General features: G+C 40.9%; 1 protein-coding gene and 1 long non-coding RNA gene across 2 annotated transcripts in view; one reads left to right on the top strand and one right to left on the bottom strand.

The window, feature by feature from the left end:
• NFE2L2 (nuclear factor, erythroid 2 like 2) overlaps window positions 1-23226 on the top strand; it is a 152485-nt gene that overhangs the window by 42543 nt on the left and 86716 nt on the right. Inside the window, exons 2-3 of the mRNA XM_031651380.1 lie at window positions 2635-2736; window positions 7098-7234. The gene's annotated coding sequence lies outside the window, so the exon portion shown is untranslated. The remainder of the gene's footprint in view (window positions 1-2634; window positions 2737-7097; window positions 7235-23226) is intronic.
• On the bottom strand, window positions 5257-9811 carry LOC116269168. Its single transcript, XR_004176578.1, has 3 exons — window positions 9752-9811; window positions 8182-8238; window positions 5257-5339 (listed from the first exon to the last, which is right to left on the bottom strand). It is a non-coding gene; the product is annotated as an uncharacterized LOC116269168 (long non-coding RNA).

Below are 23226 nucleotides of genomic sequence, written 5' to 3'. Positions count from 1 at the left end.
CTAACATCTTTATAATTCTGACAACACTAATGAGCTACAGGAAACACTGGCCAAATTCTGCTTGGTTTGGTTTCCATTCTTTTGCTAAATCCCTTATATCAGCACTGACCAATAAAAATATAAAGCAAGCCACATTTGTGATTTTAAATTTTCTAATAGCCATATTTTTTTAAAGTAAAAAGAAACATGTAAAATACATTTTAATGGACTTTTAAAAAAACTTTATTTTTAGAGCAGTTTTAGGTTCACAGCAAAATTAAGAGGAATGTACAGAGACTTCTCATATACCCCTTGCCCCCACACATGCATAGCCTACCCCATTATCAATATCCCCCACCAGAGTGGTACATGTTTTATAACTGATGAGCCTACATTGGAACACTCAAAGTCCACAGTTTACTTTAGGGTTCACTCTTGGCGTTGTGCATTCTATGAGTCTGGAGAACTTTATGACCTATAGTATCACACAGAGTAGTTTCACTGCCGTAAAAATCCTCTGTGCTCCACCGGTTCATCCCTCCCTCCACCCTAATCCCAGGCAACCACTGATCTTTTTACTGTCTCCAGAGTTTTGCCTTCTCCAGAATTTCATATGGGTGGAATCACACAGTGTGTACACCCTTCTCAGATTGGCTTCTTTATGAAATTAATTTTAATACTGTATTTTCTTTAACCAAAATTGTTTAATGTGATTAACATGTAATCAATATTTAAATATTACTAATTAAATAGTTTACATTCTCTTTTCATACTGTCTTCTAAATATACACCAGATATATATCCGTATATCTATATCTATATACCAGATATATATCTGGTATCTAAATATATACCAGCTATATATCTATGTCTGGTGTATATTTACACCAAAATCTGGTAAATTTACACCAGATTTTGAAGACTTACAGCATATCTTAATTCAGACTAGCCAGATTTCAACTTGATCACCACATGTGACTAGTAACTACTGTATTAGACAGTGCAACCTTAGATACGAGTCACAACTGGAGACATCTTTCAAAGATTTAAGCTGCCTGTCCCTTAATTTAACAACGAATACAATGTCCTTTACACTGTTTGCCACTTATAGATGGAAGGCCACTCCAAGTCTAAGGGAGAAAGGTAATATGATGGAAATTACAAATATGCATTATAATATTTAATCTTTTTTCCTTCAGGCATCTATCCTGCCATTCAGTTTTCCATGCTTTGAGGAATGGAAAATGGTGATACTTTTCTGTCATGATGAGTAATGGATTAGATAATAGGGAAGAGTGGAGTTGCCATTATATTGAATTTATTCTCAATTACAGAAGTCACGTACTATTTTGGAGAGAGCGCCAGTTTAAGAGGAGAATATGAGCCTTTATTCTGGTAGACACTATATGGCCTGAGACAGATCAAGTCAATTTTTTGGATATTTTCTTATTCTCTAAAGTGAGATTGAACTAGTTCAGTAGCTTGTAAACCATACTCAGGGGAACGTAAGGGTTTATACGGGAAGAGTGAGAGTGAGGAAGGATTTAGGAGGAATTTTTCATGCACACACACACATACGCACATACACACACACACTGGCAGATTCAACCACTGCTGGATCAAGTTTATTGGATATACATATTAATCTTCAGTGTAATTTCCAGAGCTAATTAAAATTTTAAACATGATAGCTAGATAATTTGATCATATCTACTTTCCTTTTCAATGATAATATGAGGTATAATGTTCACATCTTCTGGCCCATTTCTAGAGGTCCTTTCATGTACTTTTTACTCAGACTTCCTTGTGACCAATCTTAACCCTTCCAAGTCACTGGTCAAGTTACCAAACTATTAGCCACTGCTAATTCCAGGCAAACTGAACAATGAGATACATATTATTTCAATTTCTGCCCATTTTGAGGATTATCCCTTTTTTTTCTTTTTATTTTTTGTTTTATAGATTGAGATGGGGTCTCGCTGTTTTGACCAGGCTGGTCTCAAACTCCTGGCCTCAAGCAGTCTTCTTATCTTAGCCTCTCAAAGTGCTGGGATTACAGGCATGAGCCACCGTGCCCGGCCAAGGCTCGTCCTTTCCCCTGGTCTTTCTGGGTCTTGGAGTGAGCTGTAAATGCTAAAGCAACCCACTTCAAACCAAGAAAAAAGGATCTGTAAACCAAGATTTTAATTTTTTCCTCTCAAACCAATTGGACATAGTGAATACCCCATGAGACACACGTAAGCTAGGGAGGGACAGCAGTGTGACAGACGTAAGCAGCAGGAGAATACAAGCAACGTGCTCACTAAACTCACTCATCCTCAGGACTATCCAGGCCTAGTGAGTTATGAGCCTGAATTAACACCTGGATCCTGATAGGCAATTATGACTGCAAAGTCACTTGGTGTCTCAGGCTTAGGTGTTCCACTGGGACCTAGTAGCAAGCCTCTAAAATCCAAAGAGGTCCACCAAAATAGTGCCTCTTCACATTGGTAAGGAGCTCAGGTACAACAGTTTATCTCTCACTTTAGAATTACAGCCAAACATATTCTGTAGACCACTGGACCCTTGAAAAATTCCCACTCAAGCTCTCACGTGTCTTTTTCAAGGTGTCCAAGGAATTTATTGCTTTCTACTCTTTTGTCCCCACCTGTATAGGATGAATAGTCTGATATCATGTGAGATGAGGAAATAAGAAGCTTTCTGCTGACTTCATTGTGACCCAGGGTCCAAAAGGTGATGTAATCCTGTGGCAAGAAGGTAAAGCTATATTCTTGTCTGTACCAGATGAAAGTGAACTGTTTCTGCTTCATCATTCACAACTGTCCTAATAAATGGCCACAAGTCCCTTTGTATTCCAGGAGGTAGATTCAAGTAGGCACTTCCTCAAGGGTACTCAGATTTCCTTTAACTGTGTCTGAGAACTGATTCATATCTGGAAATTGGATACTGTCTCTCTTTTCTAGACATGAAGGTTTTTTGTTTGTTTGCTTGTTTGCTATACAAATCAAGTAGGACCTTAGTGACTTCTTATTTATTTCAGTCCTGGGGACTCCATGATCAGTTAGTCACCTCCCATGAATCCATAAGTCAGAGCATTCTGATTTTCACACTGACCCTACTACCTTTCAACTTAGCCCCATGCAAATGTGCTATCTAGACTATGTCGCTCTGGGATCCTGCCATCCCTCTGAAACTCAGTAAGCCAAATTCAACTGTAACCTCTTTTCAGCATCATCACTGGTCTACATGAAACGTTCTCTAAATCACGTTTCAAATATGCTGACCCTTCCCTCATAGATTTGTTTCTCAAGGCCTTTGTAAAGAGTGCTTTCTGGACCTTTTTATCATTTTTATTTTAATTAGAGACAGGGTCTTGATAGGTTGCCCAGGCTGGCCTGAAACTCCTGGGTGAAGTGATCCTCCCACTTCAGCCTCCCAAGTAGCTGGGACAGGTGTGAACCACTGCACTTGGCTAGATCTTTTTTTGGAAGACACAATTGAGGTGGGTGGTTGGGTCAGATATGACAAATCTAATCCAGCATTCCTGTCTCCTAAAATTTAAAAATTTGTTCCTTTACATTTTACCTAAGAGATTTGCATCTCAACTTTATTTTGTATGACTCACCCCTCAGTCTAAATTTCGATGAACATTTAGCAGAGCAAACAGAATTATTCCTAGCTTCTCAAACTAGAATAATCCAGAATCTCTTGTAAGCCCTATTAGTAAATTCAACCCAATCTCAAATTGTGTCCTCTTCTTCATTCAACATTCTTAAAATCTATTCTAACTCACATCCCACAGATTAATTAGCAAAGTTCTTCCATTCCTTTGTTGCTTGAGACATAGCTTACTAAGCTTCACTTTGTAAACTGGCCTCTTGAAGCACACTAGAATTTTCTGGGGGGTTGGGGTGGGGGACACAGTCTTGCTCTATCGCCCAGGCTGGAGTACAGTGGTGTGATCTTGGCTCACCACAACCTCCACCTCCTGGGTTCAAGCAATTATCCCTGCCTCAGCCTTGCGAGTAGCTGGGATTACAGGCACCCGCCATCATCCCTGGCTAATTTTTGTATTTTTTAGTAGAGACAGGGTTTCGCCATATTGGCCAGGCTGGTCTCAAACTCCTGACCTCAGGTGATCCGCCCACCTCAGCCTCCCAAAGTGCTGGGATTACAGGTGTGAGCCACCGCACCCAGCAAATTTGACTCATTGCAGATCTGGAGATAGTGCAGAGTAACAGTAGGATATAAGAGAACCTCTTATAAGGTAACTCCCTCAAACTAGGGAATTTCAGCCTCTTCAAACAAAGGAGAAATAGCTTTATACGTAAAAGCTTCAGCTGCAAAGAAGGCTTGAGTTTGGGGGCAAGGAGTCTCTGCATTCTTCAAATTCTCCCCTATATAGCATTTTAACTTTAAAGATCTTACTCTTTCGGAATCAGCACTTTAACACATGCTCTTCTAAGACCCCAGGTAAGGAGGTGAATTTGACTGATTTGCAAATCAGCAATCGACAAGAACAAATATTGGTTTATAGCTATCTCCATCCTGGGGCTATAAGTTTCTTTTAACAAATTCACACTTGGGTTTCAGTTCATGTTTTAAGATGAGAATTTAGAGATTTTCATTTGTTAATGTCTTCAAATGAAACAGCTAGCCTTAGCACCCAGCTCTTGAATTCCTCATTTCCTTCATACTGTTCTGTGAAAACAGCAATTCTGTCCCCCACGGTCTTGTCTTTAATACCCAACTCAATCCTAATCCTCACAGGCATTAATTTCATTAGCTATTTTACTACTACAGGCTGTGGGTTTCCAGAGTCTCATCTTTGAATATTAATTGGTTTTTATTATCTTCAAACACAATGAGTCTGCATACCCAGATTCTCCTGATTTCCCTGAAAGTCTGCTGTTTGTAACTGAATCCCCATTACCAGTTTCTGTACAAGTCAGAATTCCTATTTGCAAGCATTAGTAACCAATTTTAGGTAGATTAAGTATAATGGAATTTATTGAAAGAGTAACAGTATCTATATACAAAATTCTATCGGAAAGTTAAAAATCAGTCTCAGGAATCAGACAGGAGCCAAAGGAGGCTGGCAGCAGATGAACCAGCCAAGGACCACTGTAGGAACAGTCTGATTAGAATGCTGCCAGAACTTGGTGCAGAACTGTTATAGGAAGAGCCTAAATAGAAACTAAGGACAGTGCCACCACCAGACATTCTCTTCTCCTGAATTACTGACATCATCACTGTCTTGGTGGATAGCTTGATGGTCTCTGCATCTTTGCATCACTCCTTCTGGATTCAGTGTGGGAATCCCACTGGACAAACCCGTTATGTGCTGATGTCCTTGCTGTCTAGAAGAGGAAGATATGCCTTTTTTCAGTTTCTATAACAGGAAAAGTGTTGAGATGCCAAATACCAAAGCACACAAACACCAGACAAACAAACACATCCAGGACACCATCCTTGGGTTTGTTTCTGGACTCGCTGTTTTATTAGTTTGTTTGTTTATTTTGCTGTCATTATGCTACTGTTTTAATTTCAGTTGTTTTATCTTTTAAAAAAATCTGGCAGTTCAAATCCTCCTTCCTCTCAAATGGTTGTCTTTCTTTCTTAACTCTTTTCAGTTTAATTTTTCTCAATGAATTTCAGAACTCTTCTGTAAAGTTTCAAAAAAATATTCCATTGGCATTTCCATTGGAATTGTATTATATTTATGAATATATTTGGGGAATAATTTTAAATTTTTTAAATGCCAAGTTTTCTTATCCAAGAACATGGTATATCTCTATTTAAACCTTGGCAATTTTATAGTTGTCTTCACATAGATTTGACATACTTATTAAGTTTATGTTTTTGTTATTCTGGGAATTACAATTTTTTCCACTTTGTTTTCTTTAAAAGAGTTTCAAAGCCCCCCTTTTGGACCACAGAAAATCTTAACATCTTATAACGTAACTATGCAAATAGCTCTATGATTCTAATTTCTCTTTTATTTTATTTATTTATTTATTTATTTATTTTTGACGGAGTCTCACTCTGTCGCCCAGGCTCCAGTGCAGTGGCGCGATCTCGGCTCACTGCAAGCTCTGCCTCCCAGGTTCACCCCATTCTCCTGCCTCAGCCTCCCGAGTAGCTGGGACTACAGGCGCCCGCCACCATGCCCGGCTAATTTTTTTGTATTTTTTAGTAGAGACGGGGTTTCACCATGTTAGCCAGGATGGTCTCGATCGCCTAGCCTCGTGATCCGCCCACCTCGGCCTCCCAAAGTGCCGGGATTACAAGTGTGAGCCACCACGCCTGGCCCTAATTTCTCTTTTAATCATTGAACTACATTCTTCCTATGTTTATCCAGCTTTCTGTACCAAATTAAATCTCATACTTTGTAGTGTAAATTTGAGTTTGAAAGTTAAAGAATGTTTTCCAGGGGACTAAAACAGGAAAAAAACTGTCAACAGAATTGAATAAATTGGAAGATGGGAGGCCGCTGCACTAGTACTACAGTGCCCCCTAGTGGACACAAGGAAGCATGGGCATGTTTATACCAAGAATGACCCCAGTCTCTTTCTTCCACAGGCAATTAGAATCTGGAGGTGCCTCAGTGGTCAACTAGGTCAACACCTCTGGCTTCCAAAAAGGGAAACTTAGAAACAAAATGAAGAAATGACTGGCCCAAGTTCACAATGTCAACCCAAGGCTAAAATCCAAGATTCCTAACTCTCATTTTTCTTCCTTTTTGCTACCCTTGATTTCTTTTTTCTTCCTTCTTTTTCAAAATATATTGTGCTCTTATTATAAAGCAAGATTCTAGGAATACAGATATAAATAAGATTTAGTCGTTGCCTTCAAATCTAGTTTTACTTCAAGCCTAATTTTTTTAGCCATTTTCAGGGAATGAATTTGTTGGGAAATGACCAAACAACTATGCAGGGGAAGGTTCTCAATCATCCACAAATTGACTCACAATATGATTAATTAATTATGAGTTTTAACTGGAAAGTACAATCATAAATGTGAAAATTGCCCTTGATCAGATTCAGACCATTTCATAAGGAGGTAAGGCATACTTTCAAATGGCCTGTATTAACCTTTATCTTATTTCTCCTTTGCAGATTCAAAACTGTGAGCTATCTTGCAAAAAATACAAGAAGATATGGAAAGTTTTCATGAGTGCCTACCACCTAATCCCAAACACTGTCATTCATATGCGCGTCATTGAGCAAATCTTTATTGAGGATCTATATGCCAGGTATGTGCTAAGCGCTGGGCTTAGTGTGGCAAAGAGAACAGATATGACCTTGAGGTTTCTGCTCTTACAAAGCTTGCAGTCTCCTATTTGTGTATGTGTAATTCTCTAAAGCTCAGGAAAGCTGTTTACCTCATTTTGCTTTGGCATCATATTTTTAGGCTATAGAAATCAGAGAGTATGCAAACATTTTCTAAAATTACTCTGCCCCACAAAAAGGGAAACACAAATGACAATTTGGGGCCAGATAGAACTGGATTTGAATTCCAAGCCTGCCCTTTACAAGCTATTAAACAAACGAATTCTCTGAGCCCCTGTTGCTTTCATGAAGTGGAAATAATACGTATCCCTTGTAAGGGATCATATCCTTATTAATACCTAAATAGAGACATTACTTTTTGAGTCAAAAATATGAATTCTATGTTCCATCTCCTAAAATGCAGAAAAATTATCAAAAGAGAAGCATTATTAATATTGTTCACTTAGTTTCATCAAGAATGTCACTTTCCAGCATTAATGCAGACAGATATTCTTTGCCATTGACTTTTTCCTTTTTTAAAATAAGGTGAGATGCTCTAACAATGGATGCCACTGCAACAGAGTTTCTGTAAGGCTGTTAGTTTCTTTTTCCATGGATAGTTTCCATGGCCTTGCTCCACATAAACTAAGCCCTATTATTTCAATTATGATGACTAAATCTAGTATGACCATTATTTGTCTGTATGAGGGAACTTGTAGTAATCTGTGTATAAACTTATCACTCCATGTATTTAATGATTTGACTAAGTCAAGGATCATATTTTATTTCCCTCTGTTCTCCCCTCCCAGTGGTACCTCACACAGAATTAGAGCACACTAAATGTGTGCTGAGTAAAAAGACTATCTTTCTATGTGCTTTTTGACATGTAAGCTGAGAGAGAAAATTTGGCATATGTTGTAGGTAAACTTACTTTGTTTTACCTGGGAGTAGCAAGTATCAAACAGATCCTACTCCTGTTACAATCCTGCTAGAGGAAAAAAAGTAGTTAAATTCCCCAATCTCTACTCAAACCAAAACAAAACTTCAAAAATATTGAGACACAGAGAGAAGGAATAGGATGGGGTCAGGGAGGACTGGTGTTTGTGCATGGTATATATGCAGCAGGCTAACGTCCTTTCCCTGTTGTAATAGCTCCGAATGTAAGTGCCACACAACACCAGATCTATGAAAAGCCCAGGGTTTAAAGGTCAAACAAGTTTGGGAAAGCTTGCCCAGCATTTTCCTCTCTTGCAAGTTGGCGGTGCATACTGGTAAATTAAAGCCTATAAAAACTGCTTAACGTTGTTTTACCTTGCAGTCCCCAAATTCATTTGACCAACATTTCACCTATAAACATCCCGCAGATCTAGTAGATTCTGTGGAAGGCACAGACTTCAGGGAACTGCTCCACTGTGTTGAAAGGACTTCTTTCTCTTGTTCATTCACACACAAAAAGCTGCCATTTTATTTCCAAATCCTACAGGTCTGGGAACGTGCGCATTTCCAGCAATGTTTTAACTATAGAAAAGTGAGACCACTTCCTGACAATTTAGCGGTCCCAGAAAGTTTATACAATTGAATTTTAGGTATGTAAGAAGTCAGTTCGAATCCAGGAAATGGCTTCCCAGCAATGCCTGGAATGTCCTCATAAAAACTGAGACACGGATATCCAAGTCCTGTTTTGGATCTTGGAGGGACAGAGAGAAAGAAGAGAAAAATATAAAATTATAGTCCCAAATCTCAAGATGTTTCTTCCAGTTTTCTACAAATAAATATCCACTTTCTCTGAACTCCATCTTGGGGCTTTATTTTTGCATGTTTCTAATTCTCCTCTCTAGATGGCAGCACAGATGAAAAAATGCCAGAAACAGCAGGCCGGATTTAGCAGCAGCAAACTGCCATCAACAGCCCTCCCCCAACTTACCCTTCGTTTTGTTTTGTTTTTTTTTTAAGAAACAGAATCTAAGACACGATGGCTGACACTTTTTCCCAAATAGATTTAATCAGTTACATGAGAATACAAAGAATGACTAATGACACACTGATATTAGTGAACAAGGGAACTGACTCTTAACAGCGTCTCTTACATGTTACTTGTGTTTTCTGTATCTTAAAGATAATGTAGGCATTGTTCCTAAGTCATGCAGAAGGGTCGTGTAAGCATGGTCATTTGCATCATTACCCTGCACATCTGATACAGCCAAACTCCACACCACCTGGTTTGCTATAAGTGTTGGATTCATTTAAGATCCGTAACAATGCTATTTACTGACCTTCTTGTCAACTGATGCTGTGACGCTGCTGTAAAATGATCCCTATGTCACCAGATGCTGCCCTGAAACTTAGGAAGTCAGCATGAAGGTAACACTTCATTAGAAGTATGCAATTTATGGGAGAATTAATAATGCAAGAGAAAAGGAGTAGAACAGACATAAAGAGAAGACCTTTGAGGTTTACATCAAACCCCATCAAAAGATCTTTTAAAAAAAAAAAAACCTTACCCTTCAGGAGTTCATTGAATCTCATCATTAATAAGATGGGGTCTACCAGCAAGATGTTCTTAACAAAATCTGCTGACAGGGAAAACATAAGAAAGCTGGCCCCTTATGTATGACATTTCAAGGGCTCAAGAGTGTTCTAAAGAAAACTAAATTGTTCATGTGTAGTGAACTGGACAGAAGCTAAAAGGTGACCTGTGTCTTTTAAGCAGCAACAGCAAAAGATCGCCATGGGACTGGGTGCGGTGGCTCACCTCTTTAATCCCAGCACTTTGGAAGGCCGAGGTGGGCAGATCATTTGAGGTGAGGAGTTCAAGACCAGCTTAGCCAACATGGTGAAACCCTGTCTCTACTAAAAATACAAAAAATTAGCGAGACGTGGTGGTGTGCTCCTGTAATCCTAGCTACTCGGGGAGGCTGAGGCACAAGAATCACTTGAACCCTGGAGGCCGAGGTTGCAGTGAGCCAAGATGGCACCACTGCACTTCAGGGAAAAAAAAAAAAAAAAGAAAGAAAGAAATCACCATGGGAATAAAAACAAATATAGTACATAAATAAACCAACCCGAGGCCAAAACAAAAAACTAGGTGAATCTTTCATATTTAAGAAAAAAATCAATATTTGATGTGTCAGAGAACTTTTAAATTCTGTCTCTATCCTTTTTTTTTTTTTTCTTTTTTGAGATGGAATCTTGCTCTGTCACCCAGGCTGGAGTGCAATGGTGTGATCTTGGCTCACTGCAACCTCCACCTCCTGGGTTCAAGCAATTCTCCTGCCTCAGCCTCCTGAGAAGCTGGGATTACAGGCACGTACTACCACACCCGGCTAATTTTTGTATTTTTAGTAGAGACGGGGTTTCACCGTGTTGGTCAGACTGGTCTCAAACTCCTGACCTCATGATCTGCCCGCCTTGGCTTCCCAAAGTGCTGAGATTACAGGCGTGAGCCACTGCACCTGGCTCCATTTTTTTTTTTTTTTTTTTTAAATGAAAGCAGTTTTTCCACAAGATTACTCTAAACACCACATCTTTCCTTAAATGAATACCTTTGATAATTAGTGTGGGTTGAAATTAGTTAATACTATAATGGGTCAGGCTATCTGCCTTTGCCAACACAACTCCTAGTGCTCTAAGGATACTGAATACTTTTTCCTGGACTCTAAGTTTAGAGACAAAATCAAGCCCTAAAATGAACAGGCAGAGAGGTACTGAGACAGTATGGCATATGAGAGAGTGAAGGAGCTGGGACAGGCCTGCATTCATCTCAAAGACTACGCCAGTCCAGTGCTGCAGACCAGCAACCCTCAGCTCTGAACCTATCCCTGGAATCAATACTCAGCCCACTCCTTCCAGAGACTCAGGAGCCTTGGAAGTATGACACACCCAGGACAAAGCTGAAGGCTAAGAGACCTAAATGTTCTTCCATTCCCACTAATTCTGCATCTGTGCAGCCTACTAAACCCACCATCCCTCAGACCCTCAGTATCCTTAATGTGTATCCAAGAGGGGAGGTTCTTTCAATGAGTTATCCTCTTAATGAACTCTCATCCTCATACTAGACTCAGTTTCCCATTCCGCCCTGTGATATTGTGACAAGAAATAAATATTTAGGGCCGAGCACAGTGGCTCATGCCTGTAATTCCAGCACTTTGGAAGGCCAAGGCAGGTGGATCACAAGGTCAGGAGTTCAAGACCAGCCTGGCCAACGTGGCGAAACCCTGTCTCTACTAAAAATACAAAAATTAGCTGGGCGCGGTGCCAGGAGCCTGTAATCCCGGCTACTCCAGAGGCTGAGGTAGGAGAATCACTTGAACCCAGGGGCGGAGGTTGCAGTGAGCTGAGATTGCACCACTGCATTCCAGCCTGGGTAACAGAGTGACTCAAAAAAAAAAAGGAAAAGAAATATATATTTGGTCCCTTCCCCTGGTTCCTGGCACACAGCTCTTAAAACCCTTGGACTCCCCAGAGTGATAAGAGTGTCTTTGGTATGCTAATAAGACATTGGTGGCTGGGGAGCCCTAGATAGCTTCAAGAGGGGGGCTGGTCACCAGAAAGACCAAGGCATGCTTAGAGGGATGGGACTTTCAGCCTTACCCTCCAACTTCTAGGGAGGGTAGAGGGGCTCAAAGTAGAGCTGATTACCAATGGCCAATGATGTAATTAATCATGCCTACCTAATAAAGCTTCTGTAAAAACCCAAAGGACAGAGTTCTGAGAGCTTCCAGGTTGCTGAACATGTAGAGGTACCTGGAGGGTGGAATGTCTATGAAGGGCAGGGAAGCTTCATGCCTCTCCCCCCATCCCTCGCCCTATGCATCTCTTCCATCTGGCTATTCATCTCTATCCTTTGTAACATTCTGTATTAGTCCCTTCTCGCTGCTGGGTGATTTATAATTTAAAAAAAAGAAAAAAAAAAAAAAGGTTTAATCAGCTCACAGTTCAGCAGGCTGTTCAGGAAGCATAGCAGCTTCTGCTTTTGAAGAGGCTTCAGGAAACTTACAATTATGGTGGAAGGACAAGAAACACACACATCTTACATAGCCAGAGCAGAAGAGAGAGTGGGGAGATGCTTTTAAACAACCAGATCTTGAAAGCACTCACTGTCACAAGAGCAGCACCAGGGAGGAAATCCACCCCATGGTCCAGTCACCTCCCACCAGGCCCCATCTCCAACACTGAGGATTACAATTCAATGCGAGATTTGGGTGGGGACACAGATCCAAACCACATCACATGCTTTGTGATGAATGTAAGTAGTGATTGCCTGAGTTCTGTGAGCTGCTCTAACAAACTAATTGAACCCGAGAAGTGGAATCCTCATAGGAACCCCTAATTTATAACCAGTCAGTCAGAAGTATAGGTAACAATACTGAAACATTGGAATTGGCATCTGAAGTGGAAGCAATCTTGGGAGACTGAGCCTTCTGCCTGTGGGATCTAATGCTATCTCCAGGTAGATAGTGATTATAGGATAATTGTGTTAAATTATAGGATAATTGTGTCCACTGAAGAACTGGTTGTAGGTGGAGGAAAACCTCCACACATTTTGGTGACCAGAAGTATTGTATTCGTTGAGTATGTGAGATTAGGAAAAAATTTTTTCTTATATCTCTTACATTCCCTTTCCTCTGAAACTTTTCCTCTATGACCTTGGGAATCTCATTCCATCATCAGCTAACTCCCTGATACACCCAGCCTCTTCAATGACCTTTTTAAATTATTATTATTATACTTTAAGTTCTAGGGTATGTGTGCACAACACGCAGGTTTGTTACATATGTATACATGTGCCACTTTGGTGTGCTGCACCCATTAACTCGTCATTTACAGTAGGTATTTCTCCTAATGTTATCCCTCCCCCTCTTTAGCTATCTAGGTATTTCCATGAAACATACCTGACTTCTCAGTTTCTTGATTCCATTTCCAATTACCTTCTCCACTGTGCTTCAATCACTCAATCCCATGGCCACCCCTAGGTCATGTCATCAAGAAACCACAGCACCTCTGAACCCATGACTTTTGAGTCCTCCAGTTCTTTTCATTTGGTTATTTTCACCATGTTTATTTTCCAAACTTATTAAGATCTGCAGTCTTTCTGCTTTCTCCTTTCCCCTTATCTATAATCCGCTTACTGTCCCCTATTCCTTCTCTACTGAGGAAGGACTCCATGGCTGATAACATTGGCCTCTGACCAGTGTTCTCAACTCCATTACTTCATTATTCTTCTGTTTTATCTGCCTGACAAATTTTAGAGTGTGTACCCTGAATCCAGCTGTCTGTCTTGGCCATTCCTTTACCTAAGCTGTTGGGCACTGGAGGAAAAAATCACCCTGTCACACAGATTGGGGCTACCTTAAATTTATGCTCAGCAACCTCAGGTGGGACCTCACTGCTGCCTGCAGTCCTACTCTATTCTCCGGCCTGCTCATTTTCTCAGTCTCCAGAGGGGCTATTTCAAGGATTCGCCTCTTTCTGCGCCTCCACGTGTTGGCCTCTCTACCTTCTCATTCTCACTTGGTGATTTTTTTCCCCCACATATCAGAGTTGGTTGGGGGTAGATGTTATGAGATGTGAGCAGTCTCAGTTTTCCATAACAACCTATACACTTTTTTGTGTGTGTGTGAGACAGGGTCTCACTCTGTCGCCCAGGCTGGAGTGCAGTGGCGTGATCATGGCTAACTGCAGCCTCAACCTCCCGGGTTCAGGTGATCCTCCCACCTCAGCCTCCTGAGTAGCTGGGACTACAGGCTCATGCCACCACGCCTGGCAAACTTTTTGTAGAGATGGGGTTTCCCATGTTGTCCAGGCTGGTCTCAAACTCCTGGGCTCAAGCAATCCACCCGCCTCGGCCTCCTGAAGTGCTGGCATTACAGGCATGAGCCTACAACCTTTAAACTTACTTGCATCTTTACACATTTTTTTGACCTTGCCTCTTATTATAACAGAAAAACTCCCCCTGCCTCCATCCAAGGCCAATCTCTTGGCCTGATGCTCTGGGTTCCATCTCTCTCTGACTTCTCATTGACCTCACTCTCTCAGTTATTCCTTCATACTCCTACCTTTGTATTCAACCTCTTCCTCTCCACTGGCTCTTCCCTTCTCAGACTAAAAAAGCCACATCCTCTTCCATCTACTGTCCTCTCTTCTCTTGCCAGCTAAACTTCTTGGAAAAATTGTCCACTCACTGTTTTAACTTCCTCACCTCCCACTCACTCTCCAAAATTCCTCTCTCCAAAATAACCCATGATCTCCGTGTAGCTAAATTCAAGGGGCACTTTTCAGTTCTCTCCTTATTTGACCTGATGACAGCATTTAACATATCCTCCTTTTTGATACTTTCTCTTTCCTGAGTATCTATGGCACCATCTACCTGCTCCCAGATAGCTCTCTCCATCTCCAACCCTTTTCTTGAGCTTCAGACCCTATAAGTTCCACAGGCATCTTAAACTCAAACTGAACTCATTTTCTCTTCAAATCTGTGTATCTCCTCCTGAGTTCCCCCTGGAGGTAGCAAGCACTGCCGTGGACTCATTGCTGCAGCTAGTCATTTGTGTATCATTCCTTACTGCTCTCTTCATGATACCTATGTCCAGTTGCATCACCAAGGGCTCTTGATCCTGCCACCTGAATACCTTTCCTACCTTTTTTCTTGTCTCCTTCCCCTCTACTCTCATCAGTCTCACCTAAACCCCAGTTTCCAGTCTTCCTCTCAAACCATTCACCATGCAGTAGCCATGTGAGTGTAATGAGCAAGGAGTCTCACAGATGCAAGAGTCCACAAACCCTCACGTGTGCAGTCATGGAATGTTTTTTCTTGGAGTTCGATTTTAGAATCTGAACCTCCAACCTTCCTTCTGCTGGGCAACTTCATCTAGATTATCTTAAATGAATTCAGTGATTTGTCAACTGAGATTCCATAACTACTTCAGTTCAGAATTCAGTTTCAAACCTTCCTTCCCCTGTTCTTGCCTCTTACTCTTGGGGCTCCTGGGGCTGACCAGCCAAGGGAAGTGAGGAAGAAGATGGAGGTCCATGTGTGAGTAGCAGGTGGGTCTGGGGGAGCTGTCCATCTAGTCATTTCTGGAGCGACTCTAAAGCTAGCCTGAGCCGCTAATGCCATTGTTGCCTATTGTCTCAGCATAGGCAGGCCCCAGTGTGCTGTCTAGGGTACCGGATCCTGCTGGCTTTGAAGGGTAGGGATGGGCTCTCTGGGTGGTCCTGCAGGTCCAATGTAGCTTCATCTCACAAAGGAGCAGTCACGTCCCCCATAATGCCGGAAGCAATCCAGGAACATTCCTTCCTTTTGCCCTCCACATATCATTTCTTCTCCCCTCACAGCATAGAGGTGAAAAACCAATTCACATTTACACATTTGTATGAGTTGGTTTCATTTTAATTGTTTCATCTCTGAGTTAAAGTGTGGAGCCCTTTGTATTTAAATTGTGCAATGTAGAGTCTGGATTTCTCTCAGCAGCAGACGATCTCCACAATCATTAATTTGCTTTCAACTTTCCTGGCAGAAGAGTCAGGTGGGATGTGTGCGTGTTTGTCTATGTATGTGTATGTTGGGGGAGGGGGGCAAGGAGCAGATGAGCAGCCCAGAGCCCAAGTAGAGAAATGAGTGGAGAGAATACATTCCATTAATACTTCTCATATTATCCTGTCATGTGTTCTTTCCAAATCATAAATCTGAACAGGTTTTTCACCTGCTTAAAGCCATCTGTAGCTTCCCCATTGCCTTTAGGATGAAGTCTAAACTTGTCAACTTGATTTACAAGTTAAGATCTGTTTACAGATGACCTTTCCCACCTCATTTGCCACAATTTCCTTTCTTTCAGTTCCGTGGGTTCACCATACTCTGTTGCCTCTGGACTTTCTCACATTCCTAGAAGATTCTCTTCAACTTTTCCCTACACCTGGCTAATTCCTGCACATCCTCTGATCTCCGGTGAAACATCACCTCTTCCTAAGTCCTCCTTGACCTCTCTCCTACCTCTGACTTTGATTTGTCCCCACTATGTGCACCCATAACGTTCTCATATCATAGCACTTATCATATTCTAACTTTTTTGTTTGTTTTTCCACTTGACTATTAATGCTCTTAAGACAAGAATATCTGTCTCGATCAGTGTTCATTCTCCAGCACTAGCATGTGTCTGACACCTGATAGGTACTCAATAAATATTGTCAAATAACAAGTGAATGAATGACTGAAGAAAAATTGAATGTGCAAGCCAGGTGCTGGCTTCATGTGCACTGTCTTATAGCAGGACTTAGTACTTTATTGTGTTTCCCCAAAAGCAAATCAACTCCACAGAGCAGAGGTGAGCAATGTGGATTTGACCAACAATTTTATGAGGAGACATAAAAGAAGCTTTAAATGGCAGACATTTCTATTCACCCCTCAGTGTTCCTCTTTGGTTTCCAGATATTGGGTCTTCCTCTCTTTTGACCCTCCCTTCCTCCCACTCTCTCGCCCCCAACTAGCCTCTACTTCCCTTTTCTAGGCAATATCACTCTGAGAGGACTATAGAGGATGAATTGGAGAAAGATGAAGCTAGTATCAGGGAGTTCCATTTAATAGACAATTGAACAAGGCCAGGCAGAGATGATGAAGGCCTGAGTTAAGAAAATGACAAAATGACCTGAATCCCAGGACTTTGGAGGCCCAGGTGGGAGGATTGTTTGAAGCCAGGAGTTCAAGACCAGTTTGGGCAACATAGTGAGACCCTGTCTCTACAAAATAGAAATTTTTAAAAAAGGAAAAGAAAATGACAAAATGAAGAGGAGGGGGTGGGTTTAGGAGATGTTTGGGAGGGAAGATCGATAGGATGTGAGAATCGATTGGATTAGAGTAGAAGAGAAAGAGGAATATAGGGCATGGTCAAGATTTGGTGAATGCAAAAGGAGAAATAAAGAAAAGAAGAGGAGAGAAAAAAGGGTAGGGGTTGAGAGTTTCATAGGATTAGAGTTATTACCAAGGGAAGTATGAAAGAGAATTAAGCAGAGAAAGACCAGTATAAGGATTATAATCACCTGAGAGTCTAACAGGTTAGACACCAAAATTGGTATGGGCATTAGTATTTAAATTGTGTAATGTGGAGCCTGGGTCCCTCTCAGTGTCAGTCAATCTCCACAATCATTAATTTGCTTTCCACTCTACTGACAAAAGAGCCAGGTGGGGTGTGTGCGTGTTTGTCTAGGTATGTGCGTGTTGATGGGAGTAAAGGGGCAGGTTGACAGCCCAGAGCTCAAGTAGAAGAGAAATAATTGTGTGTGATTTTCTTTAAAAACTTGGGCTGCCAATGGTAAGAGCTGAGAAAATGGGTGGTAGGTTGACCCAAGACTTAGGATTTCTGAGACGATGGGGCAGAAGGATCAAGGGGCGAAATGATGAATGATTTTGTGAAAAGAATGTTCAAAGTGATGGACAATGGCATCTAGGCTCATCAGGGACAGAAATGAGCCAGGATGGGGCTGACAGACTGGGGGTGGGTGGGGGTAAAAGAGCAGGGGCCATGCATGGTGCAATGTTTACAGGAAATAGGAGTCCATAGGATGCAGGACCCAAGAGGAAAACAAACTGGAAAGGAGAAGTTACTCTTCCTTCTCTGAAATGAAACAGAAAAAGAGATATAATCTTTAAGTATTTCTCAGTTGAGAAAAAGCAATGAGAGGACACCCACATTGGAGAATCTTGATTTCTTCTATTAAGCAAAAGGAGAAAGTTGCATGCAGAGGTGGGACTGGGGCTTGAGGGAAACAGGAAGGATTTAGAAAAGGAAAAGTGAGGACTATGGAAGGAAGGAAATTTTGAAAAATCAGAGAATTACCTGGGAGTAGTAAAGGCTCAGCTGGGACCAGTCAGCTGATATTGGCTTGGGTCAGATTTTTACATTTTTAATTTAATTTTCAGCAATATCTTTTGCTTGGGAGCAGAAACAGAAAGTACATGGTGGATTTCACTGAGGGATAGAGATTTGGAAGACAGGAATGGATGAAGAACCAAGTGCATGAGGGCACCTATCAGGATTATTGCTGAAATCCTTATGGAGGTTACTGGCTGAGAGGAAGGCAAGCGAGTGAGGACTGATGGGCCCTTGGCACTGTGAGAACAGTGGAGGAGGAGGGAGCAGGGGTCATAAGGAGGAGCACAAACAGAAAGTTCAGAATAACACCAGAATCTTCCAAATACTTTCCCCATAGGGTGAAAAGGTAAATGCCCCTTTAAATCATTAACTAAACTGGCACTCAGATCTGGGCAGGCTCTCCCAGATTGGGCTGTTCTGTTTTGCCAGGAATTGATAAACTTCTGTGACCCCTCCAGGGTAAGTAAGCATGATCCATCTTCCCTGACTGGACAAGTTTGATCTGGCCTCCTTCCTCCTGCTGAAGCAGGCCTGAGGTGTGTGCCAGGATTCCATGTCTTATGCTAATATTCACATTCCACATACCAGCTCCTGCTGGTACTGCCTTTAGGCTTTTAGAAGGCCCTGCTTTGACCCTCCGTGGCTGCACCCCTCACTACAGGGTGAGGAGACTGTGTCACCTAGGGGATGTGTCCCCTCAGAACCACATTACCACATTGCTCCCTTCTGGACCACACTCTGGATAACTTGGACCACCTCAGAATTCCTTGCTCAAATGCCCCAAGCCCACTTCCAGGGCCTGCCTAGACTTCTTTTCCAGACCCATCCTCCCAAGAGCAAACCATGCCACTAGTGTATATGGTCAGCCTGAGAGGTAGCCAAGGGTAGCCTATTTGAAGAGGCATGCACAGGGTATGGATGTGTCAACTGGGGCATCTACATGCATGCATGAGAGGGCCTTCTCATTCAGAGTCAAGGATGGGAAAAGAGGGGGAATGTTTCAGGTTGGAGTCCAGCTCTCTCCGTGCCTCTCCATCCTGGTGCAGAACTCCAAGGAGTCCAAGCGTTGCACGTTCAAACCTGACCTTCAGGTCTTTTGGAAGATAGAGTTATCAAGGTAGGAAAATAGAACATATTTTATTTAACAGTTTGACTTATAACTTTTATATCATTAGACACATGGAATATGGGCCTCCGTTTGTACTCTTGCCCTTGGCCCCACAAATGTTAGGGAGAGGCCTGGCTCCTACAAGGTACTATTTACCTGTTGTGAAGAATAGCCCTTCAAAAGTGTTATTCTAAGTCTGTTTGACATAATAGGTCCAAACCGTATTAGAAGATGGTAAAAAACAACAATCCATTAAAAATCCTCTTTGGATTTCCAATTTTTGATATCACTTCATGTCATTTGAGACAGTAAGTTTTCCTGTTTTATTAATGTTTATATTTAAGCTGAATTTTCTAAAAGAATTGTGAATGTTTTTATTCTATTGTGACATTTAAGGTACGCAGCTGAGCCTTGAGTACAAGCCCCATCGGCTAAGTACACATCAAACATGTCTTCAGTACATCCCTTTAGAGCTTAACAGTTATTCATCACTTTTTCAGAAGTTCCAACGTTCCAGATGGTTACTGATGCATTCAGTCTGACCACTGCTAGATTTGAGACTTGTCCCACAGATCTGCACACTGTATCTTCATTTCTTCATTAACAGATCTTTTTTTTTTTTTTTTTTTTTTGGAGACATGGTGGTTCTCACTAAGTTGCCCAGGCTGGTCTTGAACTTCTGGCCTCAAGTGATCCTCCCAACTCAGCCTCCCAAAGTACTGGAATTACAGGTGTGACCCACCACACCCAGCCTAGATCTCAATTAAGGGAGTAGAATCAGGTGACACTGAAAATGTTTGGTCATAAACCACAGTGAAGGGAAGGGGAGGCAGCTGTTAGATCATCTGATTTGTCCCACAGTCCTCATCCATTTGCATCTTGGCAAGCCTTCTGCTACATCTGAATCTCAAAATGGGGGACAACCTCTTGGGAGAGTCTATGCTAGTGCCCTTCTAGTAGTAGTTTACAATCTGCCAACAAATCTTGAAGCCTTATTTGGTTGATATCGATTTGAGAGGTGGGAGGTTCAGTTTCCAAAGAGCCAGGAACGAGCATTCATCTAGGCTTGAGAAGCCTCTATTTCCTGACTCAAGAGTTCTGATTAGGTTATTGGTTGAGTGACACAAGGCAATCATCTCACTTTTGTGTTCCTGAGCTTCTCCTTTTATAGAATGTGGGCAGGAGTGTGGAGAGGGAGAATTTATTTCATTTCCTGTTTCCAAACTTACTAAACTGTGGAACCTTTTTCTTTTGCAGCATTAGGCAAAACTAATGTTCTAAGGAACACTCTTTAGGAAAGGTCAGCCAGCTCAGTGGTTCTCAACAGGCATGTGGTACACATTTAGTAATGTCTGGAGATGTTTTTGGTTGTTACAACTGGGGATCCAGGGATGCTGCTAAATATCCTGCAATGCCTAGGACAGCCCTCCACAACAGAGAATTATCCAACTCAAAATGCCAGTCATTCTAAGGGGTTGAAAAACTCTGGACTAGATGAACTATCTCAATTCTCTTTCAAACTAACATTTAAATGTGGTGTTTCTTGTTTGTTAAACACACAAAGTTTTATTTCTCTTTTACACAAAGTCAGCTCTGGGTCTGGATGAATCCGTGGACAGTTTTCTTCCATGTGTTGGCTCCATATTTCAGCTGCTTTGATTTTTTTGACATCTTCTTATCAATATGTGCTTCTATGATTTCCTTGGCAGAGAAAGAGAAATCAGAGAGAATCATGCGCTGGATCTTAAATGCTTCTACATGGATGTAATAAATGTCTCTTCTAATTTTTAATAAGAAGTTTATTAAAATATATCCATATATCATAAAATTTACTCATTTAAAGCATAAAATTCGGCTGGGTGTGATGACTCACACCTGTAATCCCAGCACTTTGGGAGGTTGAGGAGGGGTGGATCTCTTGAGCCCAGGAGTTCGAGACCAGACTGGGCAACATGACAAAACCCCATCTCTACAAAAAATATAAAAATTAGCCGGGTGTGGTGGCATGCAGCTGTAATCCCAGTTACTTGGGAGGCTGAGGTGGGAGTATTGCTTGAGTTTTGAAGGCAGAGGTTGCAGTGAGCCAAGATTGTGCCACTGCACTCCAGCCTGGGTGACAGAGTGAGACACTGTCTCAAAAAATTTTTTTCAGCTAAAATAAAGTGTAAAACTCTGTAGTTTTTAGTGTATCCACAAAATGTGTGCAATCATCTCTACACTCAATTTTAGAACATTTGAATCACCCCCAGAAGAAACCCTGTACCTATTAGTAGCCATTCCCCATTTTCCCTCAACACTTCCACCTCAGCCCTAGGCAACCACTAACATATTTTCTGTCTCTATAGGTTTACCTATTCTGGATATTACATATAAATGGAATCATGTCCTTTGTAACTGTCTTCTTTCACTTTGCATAATGTTTTCAACGTTCATTCATGTTGCAGCCTTCTCAATATTTCCTTTTTATTGCTGAATAATATTCCATTGTATGAATATAACACATTTTACTTATCCATTCATCACTTGATGGATATTTGAGCCATTTCTACTTTTTAGATGTTAGGAATAATGCTGCTATGAACACTTATATGCAAGTTTTTACATGGACGTATGCCTTCATTTCTCTTAGGTTATATATCTAAGAAAGGAATTACTGAATCATATGATAACTTTATGCTTAGACTTTTGAGAAATTGCCAGACTGCTTTCCAAAATGACTGTGCCATTTTACATTCCCACAAGCAATGTATGAATTTTCTAATTTTTCCGCACCCTCGCCAACACTTATTATCTGTGTTTTTGATTTTTGCCATCCTAGTGCGTGTGAAGTAGTTTCTCACTGTGATTTGGATTTGCATCTTCTTGAAGGCTAATGATTTGGAGCATCTTTTCATGTGCTTATTGTCTCTTCTTTATATAAATGTCTATTCAGATCCTTGGCCCATTTTTAATTTGGGCTATTTGTCTTTTTATTATTGAGTTTTAAGAGTTATTTTTATTTATTCTAGATATAAATCCCATATTAGATAGGTGATTTGCAACTATTTCCTCCCATTCTGTAGGTTTCTTGCTGGTGTCATTTGAAGAATAAAAGTTATGCATTTTGATGAAGTCAAATGTGTATGTTTTCTTTTGTTGCTTGTGCGTTTGATCTCATATCAAAAAACCATTGCACAATCCAAGGTCATAAAGAGTTACGTCTATATTTTCTAGATTTTTATCATTTTAGTGCTTACATTTAGGTCTTTGATCTTTTTTGTGTTAATTTTTTATGTTTTTGTGAGGTAAAGATCCAATTTCATTCTTTTGCATGTGATATCTAATTATCCAGAACCACTTGTTGAGAAGGCTAGTTCTTCCTCACTGGATTATCATGGTACCCTTGTCAAAAATAAGTTGACTGTAAATGTGAAGGTATGAGTTGTTAAATACCTCTTCTGTGAGATCTATAATTTATTTTCTAAAAGGATAAGTTATAGGTCACATCTCAGATTACAATGACTCTTTTAAGTCAAAAAATTCAAAATAGAATTTACATTCAAAATTGTTTGTTCTCCCAGAGCTAGTTAATAAACTCTATTCACAGATAAAAGCATGCTTTCCCTTCAAAGGCATTTCACCAAGACAAGAAACACAAATCTAAATAAGCTGGGAAACTGTGGATACACAGAGGTTCTCCTTAATCTCTGGATATATGGTCTAATTTATCCTTTTTGTGCTCATTTTTTCCCTTTTATCCAGAAATATGACATTACCTTTTTATTAAATTCCTGGAGATTGATCATATCTCTAGTGTTTGGGTCTAGAATGTATTTCTTGGCTAAAACATCTCTTTACCCCACTTCCACATGTGGAAAGAAAGAAAACATGGGACTTTAATCTCACAAATGAGGCATGGGGTTGTTTCCTGAAATGAGACAAGGACTTTGGACAGGAACATGTTTGGGCTTGAGATGGTTTTCGTAAACCCAAATGATTCTAGTTCTAGTCTGCCTTTATCGCT

The sequence above is a fragment of the Papio anubis genome, chromosome 10, assembly GCF_008728515.1.
Source record: "Papio anubis isolate 15944 chromosome 10, Panubis1.0, whole genome shotgun sequence".
Classification (NCBI taxonomy): Eukaryota; Metazoa; Chordata; class Mammalia; order Primates; family Cercopithecidae; genus Papio; species Papio anubis.
This window is presented reverse-complemented; position numbering and strand designations above follow the sequence as displayed.